The sequence below is a fragment of the Anabrus simplex genome, chromosome 1 (genome assembly GCF_040414725.1).
Source record: "Anabrus simplex isolate iqAnaSimp1 chromosome 1, ASM4041472v1, whole genome shotgun sequence".
In the NCBI taxonomy this organism is placed as follows: domain Eukaryota; kingdom Metazoa; phylum Arthropoda; class Insecta; order Orthoptera; family Tettigoniidae; genus Anabrus; species Anabrus simplex.
In genome coordinates this window covers 982,857,313-982,870,528 of record NC_090265.1, presented here as the reverse complement: position 1 = coordinate 982,870,528, position 13,216 = coordinate 982,857,313, and the positions used below count along the sequence as shown (strand labels likewise).

Genomic DNA, 13,216 nt, shown 5'->3' with positions numbered 1-13,216 from the left:
TAAACGAATTAGAGAAAGCGTAGTAAGACCAGACATTGTTGTGAGTAGCCAAGGTCAATATACCGCATTTAGGTTAGGCCTTTATCTGCGGATTGCATGAAACTGAGTGAATAGGGGCAGCTGTACTACACGGTATATACACTCATGTTCATAAAACCAGAACACCTTGAAAGACTAGAGATTGGAAGTTAATATTCACAGCGCATGTGCAATAGTATGTTCTGAAGAAATGATTATCATTTGAACTATGTTGGCCCTCAGGTTAAAAGGAGCACATCGATATCTCGGCGCACCACTCCCGACTGGTAAAATGTGACTGCAGCTCTCGTTGTTGCTATAAACCGAAGGTAATGAATTAGGGTGACTTGAGCAGACGTGCGGCATGCCTCGCAGACGTATGCGAGAATCGTACCGTCAAATAAGTGAGTTTGAAAGAGGGCGCGTTATTGGCATGAGAGAACGTGATGCATCCATCCGCGAAATGCTGCTCGTGTGGGACGAAGTGTGTCGGCAGTGCAACGGGTGTGTACAGAATTGTTCACAGAAGGCCGTAGAACACGATGAGATGGGTCTGGTCGCACCACCCAGACTACACGCCGAGAAGATAGACACCTCATCCGAATGGTATTGCAGGACGGATTTGCGTCCTCCTCAGCTCTGGGCTGTTGCGCAACAGCGGAACAGTGTAACACACCGTACACTATCAAGAGTGACAGTCCGCCGCCGTTTATTACGGTTTGGGTTACAGGCGCGTCGTCCCCTTCACCGCCTATCTTTGACTAATGTGCATAAACATGCTAGACTGCAATGGTGTTTGGAACGACAGGAATGGCAGCAGATAGTGTTTTCGGATGAATGTTGGTTCTGTTAGATTGAAAATAATGGCCGCATTTTGGTTCGCGACAGACAAGGGGGGAGGCATCACATTGACTGCATTTGTACAAGACATACAGCGCCAACTCAAGGCCTTATGGTGTGCGATGCTATTGGGTATGACCACAAATCACAGCTGGTGCGTGTCCAGGGCACTGTGACCAGTCTGACCTACGTGAATGACATCCTGCTATCCGTAGCCATACCCTTTCTGCACGACACCCCAGACGCCATATTTCAGCAGGACAATGCGCAACCACATGCTACTGCACGAACATGTGCCTCCTTGTTGTCACAGGAGATCAGACTGTTGCCTGGTCCACCCAATCACCGGACTTGTCGGCAATCGACAATGTGTGGGATATGGTGAAATGACGGGTGCGGCGCTGTGACCCGATGCCAGCCACCATAGATGAACTGTGGAACCAGGTTAATGCAGCATGGATGACTATACCCCAGGACGCCATTCATTCCTTATTCGCGTCCATGCCACCACGCGTGGAACAAGTTATCGGTGCCCATGGAAGACCCAGTGCCAACTAGACAACAGGACACATGCTAAACCTAGGTGACTGAAATCTTAATCGTTTCTGCTGAACATACTAATGAGCATGTCCTGTCAAGATGAACTTCCTATATCTAGTCTTTCAAGGTGTTCTGTTTTTTTTAGTACGTGAGTGTGTAGATATTACAAATGACGCCCAAGCGTTGGGAGAATATTTTATTCGTCTGTATATTATAAAGTTTACTAAAAACAGCTTTCGCAAATCCGTCCTCCGTTCTGCTGGTGTTCTGTTTTTATGAACATGAGTGTACTTTATTGAGTTGTGTATAAAGTGAAAAAACCTACAACCTGTTTTCCAGTCATTGATCGGGTCAGGAATGAAATGAATGAAGCAGACATAGGCTATTAGTACGATGGGGTCACCACTCCCAAAGTGATTTATTAATGACTGATAGATGCTATGAAATGAGAATGGAGAGTGTTGCTGGAATGAAAGATGACAGGGAAAACCGGAGTACCCGGAGAAAAACCTGTCCTGCCTCCGCTTTTTCCAGCACAAATCTCACATGGAGTGACCGGGATATGAACCACAGTATCTAGCGGTGAGAGGCCGATGCGCTGCCGTCTGAGCCACGGAGGGTCCTTGTGTACAAAGTAATTATCTCTAATCCACCAGCTGTATCTTAACTACCGAGCGAATGACTGCGAGGTGTGAGTCGTGTAGCTATCAGCTTGTACTTGGGAGATAAGAGGTTCGAATCCCACTGTTTGCCATCGTTGTGACGTAAAGCAAATTGTAAAAATTGTCTATATTAACTGCATTATGGGACAACGTTTAAAACGACCATTCTTGTCTTAAAGCTCGCGCATCCACCGCTCCTCACGACTCGCCTTCACCTCTAAAAAAACGAAACTCAGGACAAGGAAACTTGCTTACTTCAGGCCCCTCTATATCCTGATAATTTCATAGCTCCGCCCTACTATATCAACACGAGAGAATGGTATCTACGCATGCCGGTTTGCTAGTTGCTCTATTGCAGGTATGGTCATTAACAAAATGAAACGTGTTTATTTATTTATTTATTTATTTATTTATTTATTTATTTATTTATTTATTTATTTATTTATTTATTTATTTCTCGATTTATTAGTCTATTTGGAAGTACTCAGGCAATAGGCCCAAGTTAGTACCGTGCATTCTTATTTACCACTACCTGTGTTTTATTTACTGATTTATTTAGGTATTTCAGTATTCATAATTCTCGCTTTTACCAACATTAGATCACTTATAAAATATAATTATTTTGTTTCTTTTACAGGATCCTATCAGGCAATGAGTGGATATCACCATAGACTACCCAGGGATTAGTGAGGTAAGATGCTCGTTTATGCAATCCTCGGTTGTAGATTATTATTATTATTATTATTATTATTATTATTATTATTATTATTATTATTGGTTTTACGTCCCACTAACTAGTTTCACTGTTTCCGGAGACGCTGAGGTGCCGGAATTTGGTCCCGCAAGAGTTCTTTTACATACCAGTAAAGCTACTAATACGAGGCTGACGTATTTGATCATTGTCAAATGCCATCGAACTGAGCCACAGATCGAACCTGCCAAGTTGGGGTTACAAGGCCAGTGCCTTGACTGTCTGAGCCTTTCAGCCCAGATGGTTGTAATATTATCTTCCGCATTTTTTCTGGAGCACCTCAGGGGCTCCCTTATGTTACGAGATATACGGGATAGTTATGTAATTCTGGACCTGGGAATTTGGGACACGTATCTGTTTACAGACAAAGATAGCTTCACGCTTCAAGTCGCTGACTAGGGTATCGTGCAACTATGGACTTAAGCAGTAGGTGGCTATGTCGTTTATTTCACATCCAGACATTGTGGGACCACAAAGTTTCAAACGGAAACGCATTAAGCGGAAGAACCTCATGACTACGGTATTTAAAACATGAAAACTGAATTAAAGAGAATATTATGGTCAGTCTAAAGCATTAGGCGAAAGTAAGAATATCGTTCACGTGAAATCCATTTCTATTTGAAAGTTTCCATTTTCCCTAAACAATATTCTAAAATTTTGACTTATACCAGGTGTATGTCAAATTTTCAAATCATTACATTGACATAATAGTAAATGGTGCTAATTTACGTTATCGTATTACGTTGATGATACGGTCACTTTGTTGACAATCTTTGTGGTCTTCAGTTGTTGCTGTGTCAATATAAGAAATAAGAAAAAGGAACTGAAAATTAGCATACATTATAAAAAAGAAATTCATAATCTCTAGAAGATAAGCTTACACTGAAAGTGTAATAGGACCAAGAAACCGAAACATTGAACGATCCAGCAGCTTCCTTTATTGCTGAAAAGATCGACCCTGAGAAAGTAGTGCTGCTAAGGAAAGTAATGGCTTGAAAACACTTTTATCAAAATGAAGTCCTTCTGCAAAGACAACCATAGTTTAAATCTCAAAGGATGGTAATGTTCTACATAAGGTCAGCCTTACTATGTGGTGTAGAATCACGGACTCTCAAGAGTACCTCTATAAAACTTTTCGAAGTTTTGAGATTTAGATCCTTCGAAGAATGCTCGGAATTTCAGGGGTTACTGCCGGACTGAGTAGGTCAGAAGGTTGAGGCGCTGGCTTCTGACCTCGACAGGTTCGATCCTGGCTCAGTCCGGTGGTATTTTAAGGTGCTCCAGTACGTCAGCATCGTATCAGTAGGTTTACTGGCACGTAAAAGAACTCCTGCTGGACTTAATTCCTAAAACCGTAAAAGTAGTTAGTGCGACGTAAAGCCAATAGCATTATTATTATTATTATCTACTTGATGGTTGAGTTGGCTGCATGGTTCGAGCCATATAGATATTAGCTGGTGGGTTCGAACACCAGTGTCGCCAGTTCTGAAGATGACTTGCTGTAGTTCGTTACTTTCACACCAGGCTCTACTTTAACTAAGCCACCGTCACTTCCTTCCCAGTCCTATCCCATAGTCGCATAAGATTTTTCTGAGTCGGTTTGACGTAAAACAAATAATGAAAGAAAATGAATGATGTAATAAAATGTTATTTTTAATATTTGTAGCTGGAAGGATTCATGTGTGATACAAGTAATTTGTTTTGTACAAGCGGATGGGAAATCAGTGCTATTTACAACACGGAAGTTTCCTTGAGTCCTGTGGAACAGCCCAGAGTCGGGATGACGTGGATTTGTTATGGTCTTGGGACCAGGTAGAGGTTCGGGGCGTGGTCTTAGAATGGCAACAGTAGGGGGAAGCTGAGTTCTATATAGGCATGTCAGAAAACAGCGAAGGAGTTGAGTTAAAACTTTTGTGGAACGTGATTGACTTGACAGTTTTGTGGAACGTGAAGTGTGGTACTGGCTTACAAACTGTTGAGTGCTTAGGCACTTGGTATTACACTGGTGGAAATAATATCCAAACACTAAGAAGGTTGTGCTAGAATAACGGACGTTGGAAGGCGGATTTATATATCTGAAAGATGACGATGATTCAAATTTATTGCAAAACGCATTAACGTGGCGCTAGTAGCGGCCCCATGGCGTTGCACATCAGGTTTGTTTAAATACGGGCTGTACAGTGGGAGAGCGTTAATTACCTGTGAGATTGGACGGAGTGACTTTGAGTGGCTCAAAAATGCCTTTAAGACGACGAAGAGACCAGTATCACCAGCTCACTGCGGTTGAATGAGGCCGTACAATACTGCTACGTAAAGGTATATATTTCTCCCGCGATATTGCAGAACGACTTGGCAGGAAAGACTCCACTGCGCATGCGTGCTGACAGCAGTTGTCACGAGAAGGTACGCTCGAAAGAAGACGGGGCTCCGGACGCCCACCGAGAGGGAGGACTGCCGTATTCGTCTGCAGCAGAAATTCGAGCGGTAGTTGGCACCACAGTGACGCAACGAACTTTTCGAAACCGGTTACTTGAAGGACAGCTCCGAGCCGGACACCCTGCGGCGTGCACTCACTTACCCCAAACCACCGCCATCTGCGACTTCAATGGTGTCAAGCGAGAGCTCATTGTAGGATGAAGTGGAGGTCCGCTGTGTTTCCCGATGAAAGCCGACTCTGCATTGTAGCCAGTAATGGCCATGTGTTGGGTAGGAGGCCAGGTGAGCGCCTGCATTCCACCTGTCTGCAGCGTCGACACACTGGACTTACACCGGGAATTTTGGTTTGGGGAGCAATTTCCTATGACAGCAGGAGCACTCTCGTGGTTATCTCACGCACCCTTACTGCAGATGTGTACGTACGTCTGGTGATTCGACAATTGCCTTGGCGTGCTCGATCCCCCTATCTGCCCCCAGTCGAGCACGTATGGTACATCATTGGATGACAATTCCAGCGTCATCCACAACCGGCATGATCCATCCTTGTATTGACCCGACCAAGTGCAACAGGCATGGAACTCCATCCCACAAGCTGACATCCGGCATCTGTAAGACACAATGCATGCACGCTTGCCAATTATTCCATATTCTACGTTCCGTATTTAATTTTCCGCCAGTGTGTATCACTTGTGGTGGTTTCTGTCTTAATCACCAAGTGTCTTACATACTGGTGAAAACTATGGGGCACTGTATTTCAGAATATCCATAATCTATGGTCTGGAGCAACAAGCGTGTTTTGCTCAAGTGAAAGTACCATTAAACCAAGTGTTAAGAGTCAGTGAATACAGAATTAAAAAGGTACAGTATCAATGTGATATACCAGGCGTCGATAGCAAAAATCTGCAAGTTGTGTTAAGACACAAGAACAGTGAAGGGCCACATATAAATTGCACCTATTAGTGCTCATTGGGCTAACTACAGTTTGTAGCTTGGTCCTAGCTTTTGTTCCCCACTGATATTTTAAAATGCTGAGTAATTGTGTAAACACGGAGTCTTCCAGCAGTATTTTGTGTGAACATCATATGTATATTTTGAATTGTTGATGAGGGGCTCATGCACGATTATTATTCACAATATAGTCAGTTATTTTAGAATCAGTGAAGTCATTGATGAACTTGGTTGCAGTTCCTACCTATTTAGTCGTTCTCAGAAGGTTAAGTAAGGCCTGAAGCAGATATACCTGTACCTAGCTTTATGTAGAATTTTCATGATCTATTAAAATTCGAGGGATCCATTTACGTGAACTCTGGCGCCCGTATTACGCACATTTCGATTAAACATTTTATTGATTTACTGTATTTTATTTATTCAGATATCTTATATACATATACACTCATGTTTATAAAAAAGCAGAACACCTTGAATGGCTACAGATAGAAAGTTCATATTTACAGGACATATGCATTAGTATGTTATGAAAGAGTGATTAGCATTTGAACCATGTAGGTCCTCAGGTTCATGGTTCATGTCGATATCTCGCCGCAGCACCACCGACTGGTAAAATGTGCCTCCGGCTCTCGTTGTCGCTATAAACCGAGGGTAATGGATCAGTGAGGGGAAGTGGTGCATCCATCCAGAAAATTGCTGCTCGTGTGGGGCGAAGTATGTCTGCAATGCAACGAGTGTGTAGAATGGTACACAGAAGGCCGTAGAACACGACGAGATGGGTCTCGTCGCGCCTCACAGACCACCCCCTGAGAAGATTGACACCTCATCCGAATGGCATTACAGAAAAGATCTGCATCTTCCTCGGCTCTGGCGCAACAGTGGAACAGTCTAACACATCATACACTATCAGGAGTGACAGTCCGTTGCCGTTTTTTACGGTCTGGATTACCGGCGCGTCGTCCACTTCTCCGCCTACCTTTGACTAATGTGAATAAACATGCTAGACTGCAATGATGTATGGAACGACGTCACTGAGGACAGGAATGGCAGCATATAGTGTTTTCAGACGAATCCAGGTCTTGTTTGTTTGAAAATGATGGCGGCATTTTGATTCGCCGCAGACAGGGGGAGAAGCATCACATTGACTGAATTCGCACCAAGACATACAGCGCCAACTCAAGGCCTCATGGTGCGGGATGCTAGTGGGTACAACCACAAATCACATTTCGTGCGTGCCCAGGGTACTGTGACCAGTTTGACCTACGTGAATGACATCCTGCGACCCGTAGCTATACCCTTTCTGCACGACACCCCAGACGCAATATTTCAACAGGACAATGCACGACCACATGTTGCTGTACGAATACGTGCCTTCTTGTTGTCACAGGATGTCATACTGTTGCCCTGGCTTGCCTGATTACCGGGCTTGTCGCCAATCGAAAATGTGTGAGATGTGGTGAAACGACGGGTGCGGTGCTGTGACCCAATGCCAACCACCAAGGATGAACTGTGAAACCAGGTGAATGCAGCATGTTTGGCTATGCTCCAGGGCACCATTAGCGCCTTATACGCGTCGATGCCATTACGCATGGAACAAGTCATCAGTGCCCATGGAGGACCCAGTGCCTTCTAGGCAACAATACATATGCTGAACCTAGGTGACTGAAATGCTAATCGTTTCTGCAGAACATACTAATGAACATGTTCTGTGAATAGGAACTTCCTATATCTAGTCTTTCAAGGTGTTCTGTTTTTTTAGTACATGAGTGTGTAGATATTACAAATGACGCCCAAGCGTTGGGCGAATATTTTATTTTACTCGTCTGTATATTATAAAGTTTACTAAAAACAGCTTTGGCAAATCTGTCCGTCCGTTTTACTGGACCGATTTGCTTCGTGTATGTTTCATTCTCTCCGGAATCACTTGTGGTGAATCATGAAACACTGATAGTCGCTAAATTCGGCCAACTTTGAGTAATCATAAAATCAAACCAATAAATGATCTGTCCAGTAATTGTAAGCGTAGGGTTACCCTCACCCGCAATACATTCTGGACTTATCAGGTTGCTAAGTGGCTAACACTTTTATTAATATTCTGATATATGTGATGTTCGTTCTTAGTAATATCATTGATGTCATTGCATGCAGCCATATTTGATTACTACCTGTCAAGTACACTTTTTGTGATCATGGAAGAATATTATACTCTGCTATATACTCTTTGTTACTCTGACCTTCCCCAGCTTCTAAATATACTCAGCAGGTGGCAGTACCTCCCTAATTACCTATATGCTGCTAGGAGAAAAGAGTTGACTACGCGCAGACCGGAAGTTATCAAGTCGACTTGCCTTCTGTATCACCATTACTGTTGTATACAAGGAACTTGGTATACGGGAACACAACATAAAGTTTATTTCTTCATGAGTTTTATACAGTATTTACAAGAAATAAAATGAAACTTGTCTTGAAGCTTGATTGAATGCACGCAGTTAATACTGTTATTAATTGATAGACTGAAAGTCTGTGGCACTAATATATATTTACAAAGAGAGAGTCCTATGTACACATTTACACCTATCTTGAGGAGATAGTCTATTTCACTGGGAAATGTCCTTAGATAGTCGAAAACTATCTGTTGTGGGATAACAAGCGTAACTTGTAGAAAGAGTAGCGTTAGTATAATGCTAGTATTGGATTTAGGCTTGCAAGGAACTTGCATCAATATCTTAATTCGCAGAATGCTAAGATAGTCGTCGGAGCACTGGTGAGGACTTGGGAGTGTAGCAGAATGCTTGACTCGGGGCTCGACGTAGCTACGGGAATCAGGGAAGATGAGGCAATATCCGAAGGTGAGACCTTACGACCAACAATCTGTCCACCTGTTCAAGACACATTTTTAAGAGGAATGCCTCCGTGTTTGACTTGCGGTGTGGGCTGGCCGTTGGACATTGGGGTAGTCCTCGGTAAGGCTAGGAACGTCGCTCCTTATATAGCGCTTGGCTGACATCACCGACGAGCATGCCAGGCGCAGTGCAGTCCTCTCGTAGGCTCTGGAAACATCGGTGATGCGGCGGGTTGCGGAGCTTGCAGGCGCGGCGCTTGAGTGCGCAGGACACACACAACAATTACCAGTAATAAAGCGCAGGGACAACTTCATAAAAAAGTTGGTGTCTACTTACCCGAACCAGTATTCAGTCACGGCCAATTGTATGTTGCACTATCTCGGGCAAGATCATTTGAAAATATTAAGATCCAGATTCGCCCGAATGGTCGAAACACACTGAATATTGTACGGAAAGAAATGTTATAAACAATATTACCGTTATTAAATGTTCATAGGACTGTTCAAAAGGGCAGACAAAATAATATGTCTACGACAGACATATCAAGACGAGTTACCTGACGTGTTTATAACGAATGCTACGAAGCAGCGCGGCTCCACTAGTATTTAATTATATTTAAACTTATTACACATTACAAATTTACTGTTGGGCATGAGTTAAAGCGACCAGACAAACCTCCGCGTGTTGAGCTTTGCCGGTGGTTTCTAAGCGGAGTGAAGTCAGGACTTTTAGATCCTTAGTTTTTCATTTCCTCAGATGAGGCCATTTCCAGCATCTTCTGTGATGTTCATTAACAGGGGTCAATCCCGCATCAGCACTATTGTAAATATTTTCCCAGTCAGTTTTATTTTGCACATCCTGTGTGGGTGCGACATTATACAGTCTGACGTCAGCATTTAAACACCAGCTATAAACAGGTACGCGACAAAATATTTAGTTTCCAGAATAACGGCTATAATGATGAGATATCTGACCTCTACATTACTATTTCGTTTCTACCTGAGAGTTCCTAGAATCAATTGTGTCCCAGCCGATGGATTGTCGGTGTTTATGAATTAGAGATTCGTTGACGGCGCACTTTCCAGCTCCCTTCAGGCGCAATCGACAAACCTATGGAACGATAATTCAGTCTGGGAATTTTCTTTGTAAAGAGTACAGAGCCTCGTAATTGCCCGACTAGTGGGCATGATCATTAAGGCGAAAAGTATCTATGGTTAGACATCGTGGTTAGCCGGTTCGAGTCCCGTTGGTCAAAAACTTTCACCATCAGAATCTCGGCTGGCAGGACAGGAGAAATGGTCTTATAACATTTCTAATCAATAAATTGCGTGTCAATAGCCTGTATTCATTTCTAAAACTCTCCGCAGTGCTCGTGTGGAGTGAGGACATATGACGCAGTCGATCGTTGTACGTCCGTCGAAGGCGACGTTAAGCCTTGAGCAGACTTGAGCGCTATACGGCTTGGTTCCTTTGGAAACTGCTCTTAGTTACTCATGTTTTAACTTTGATAAATTTGCATTTAGTATCTTCTAATTTCAGAGGGAAAGAACAGTTTCCGAAATGATCATTTACACGCATAGTTGCCTGCCTATTTAAAGTAGATTTTCGAGAACAGGAATACCACAGTTTGTAGTCCAGCATTCGTGTACGGTTTGCAGATGTTTGAGCTGTGACATAACACAGTCGAAGTATGGAGTGAGACAGTAGGTGGGAACCCTCACTCTGAAGAGTGTTTTACGTGATTTCTCATTTTCACATCGAGTTGACATATCTTTGTCTCTCTAGCCAGATATATTGATGGGGAATATATAACTAACATGGACACGATGAGGTCAACTGAAAGCTATAAATAATACAAGGTGAAGCATTACGTCAGTTTAGATGAAAACATGTTTGTTCAAAATTAAACAAGAAAAAAGTTACGAAAAATAGCAAACATTATAAAATGTGACCAAGACGTTACATGACTCAGATCAATCTCTCAGCTTATAGAGTTCATCTTGAGGATCAAAATATATTACGTACAAACAATCGTATATTGACACACATTCTTATCATTAGCAAGGAAACAAATCTTGAATTTTATCACTTTAACATTTTGGTTGGCGTGCTCGCACCACGCATCTGACTGGTTTGTTAATTCTTTCGACTATAGATGAGTATTCCCCTTTCCTGCACACTTTACATTGCAGTGGGGGTCTCTAACCTTAAGGAAACGACGTGTTTTAATGCGCGTTGGGGAGAAACAACTAATCTAACTGTGCACAATATATCTACGCTGAGTGGTAAAACATCCTACTAATATATACACCACGATCAGGAGTGAGCTCATCAGCACAACGAAAACACTGTGGATCAAAATCACACACAGATAAAAATCACATAATGGCAAATATACACAAATCAAAGCACAAAAACATGTCATATTTTCCAGGCCTCATCTAGAAAAAGCATGCTGCATTTATGCAATTCTCACTTACTCACAGTCTCGATGGAAAAATACAAGGAAATCAATTTTACACTTTGAGCAATCACTTCCTATTCAGCGTAGGTTCCTGAAATGGAGTACATGACACAACACCAATCATCTACTGGACGTTAGAACGGCACACATAAATCAACGTGGATTCCTGAAATTAATTACATGACACAAAATTCAAGTTTTTACCTTCAACACATAACTATACGTTGGTCTCTGAAAAAAGATTACTTGACACAAATAATCCCTAGTGCGGTCATACCATAAAAGAAAGTCGAAACTAAACGTCGCGATATGAAAATATCGCCTACGGCATCAACCAAAGTGATATGGGCAAACACCAATAAAATCATCACGAGAATATAGGCCACTAAAATAAAACTCTCCTCGGTAGAAAAACGCATCATCCTCGCCTACTACATGGCGGCATGACTCAAAAGCGGAGATTCAGTCTCCCAAAATAATGCAGCAAATACCAGAAACATCTGGGGTCCAACCCTGAATACACTCTGCTCACAAATCTATCAGAGGCAAGTTACTCAATGAAGAAAATGCAGGCTTTTAAGAATGAGGAACATGTCCTCTTACTCATCATCGCACAAAAATATCACATGTACTAAATTTGCCAAACACTGATGCAAATATAAATGACATCATCTAACATTCGTTCTCAAGAAAGGAAAAACCCACCACGTTGGTCACAAATCAGAACACTCGCGCTCGTAAAGTTAAACTTTTGAATCTGGCCAATCAGGTATTTTCTGTAATTATTTCTCAGTCAATACTAAGCTTCTTGTACCTTTTGAATCTGCCAATACAATGAGAGAGTGTGTCCGGATTTAGCCAAGAACCCTCTCGAATCATCCCCTCGGGTATATAAGTTGCGGCTTTTTCAAGCTACCTTGTCTTTTGATCGCCGAATTTCTGAGTGTGTGTGTGTGTTAAGAAAGGAGGGGGGAGCCTCATTCTTCGACAGGCAACACACCAGCCCAGGTAATGGCCACCAAATTTATATCTCTGTAGCTACCTCCGCAGACTTACACGAGGGGAAGGTTCGAATTTCTAACTATGTAGCCACCTGTTTTCTAAAATATAAACTTTCTTTTGGCTACTGTAAAATTTCATATAGACTTAAATTGTAAATCGAGGATAGAGAGTGCGTCACCCTCCCGAGTCCCCCTTCAATTTATATTGAGGTGACTACGATTTCGTAACCGTTTTTCTCCTGTAAATTACCAAGTAACTTGTTCTTCTAGTCACCTCAGTAGTGTGGGATTAGCCTCTGCATCATCGGGCTACGAGCCCAAGTAGGGTCTTAAAAGCGAGTTCAAGGAGCGCAAGTGTACGCCTCCATACATTTTGTGTTCGGGCTAGTAATTTAACCTGTTCTTCTTTTCCACGAAGGCCCAGTATTTTGGGTAATATATACCCCTGTGTACAAAAGTGTAAATTATAGGTTGGACCTAGAGAGGCCAGAAATGTGTAAGATTTTTGGTATAATGTTGCCTTGAGTGGGCTGTAAGAAATTAGGAGCGCAGTCTCCTTGGTTAAAGTTGGAGAGCATGTAAGCTCTTTTGTGAGATTGCTAGTTTTACTGTAATATTGACGGGTGCCTCTGGAAGGCTGTAAATTTGTAACGGTTGGAGCATGGTGCTCTGTCTTGGGAGATTTCTCTCCTTATCTATGTAAACGCTACATT

General features: G+C 42.5%; 1 protein-coding gene across 1 annotated transcript in view; it reads left to right on the top strand.

Moving 5' to 3' along the window:
- Positions 1 to 13,216, top strand: part of LOC137496952 (uncharacterized) — a 1,159,990-nt gene that overhangs the window by 226,746 nt on the left and 920,028 nt on the right. Inside the window, exon 2 of the mRNA XM_068225136.1 lies at positions 2,698 to 2,751. The gene's annotated coding sequence lies outside the window, so the exon portion shown is untranslated. The remainder of the gene's footprint in view (positions 1 to 2,697; positions 2,752 to 13,216) is intronic.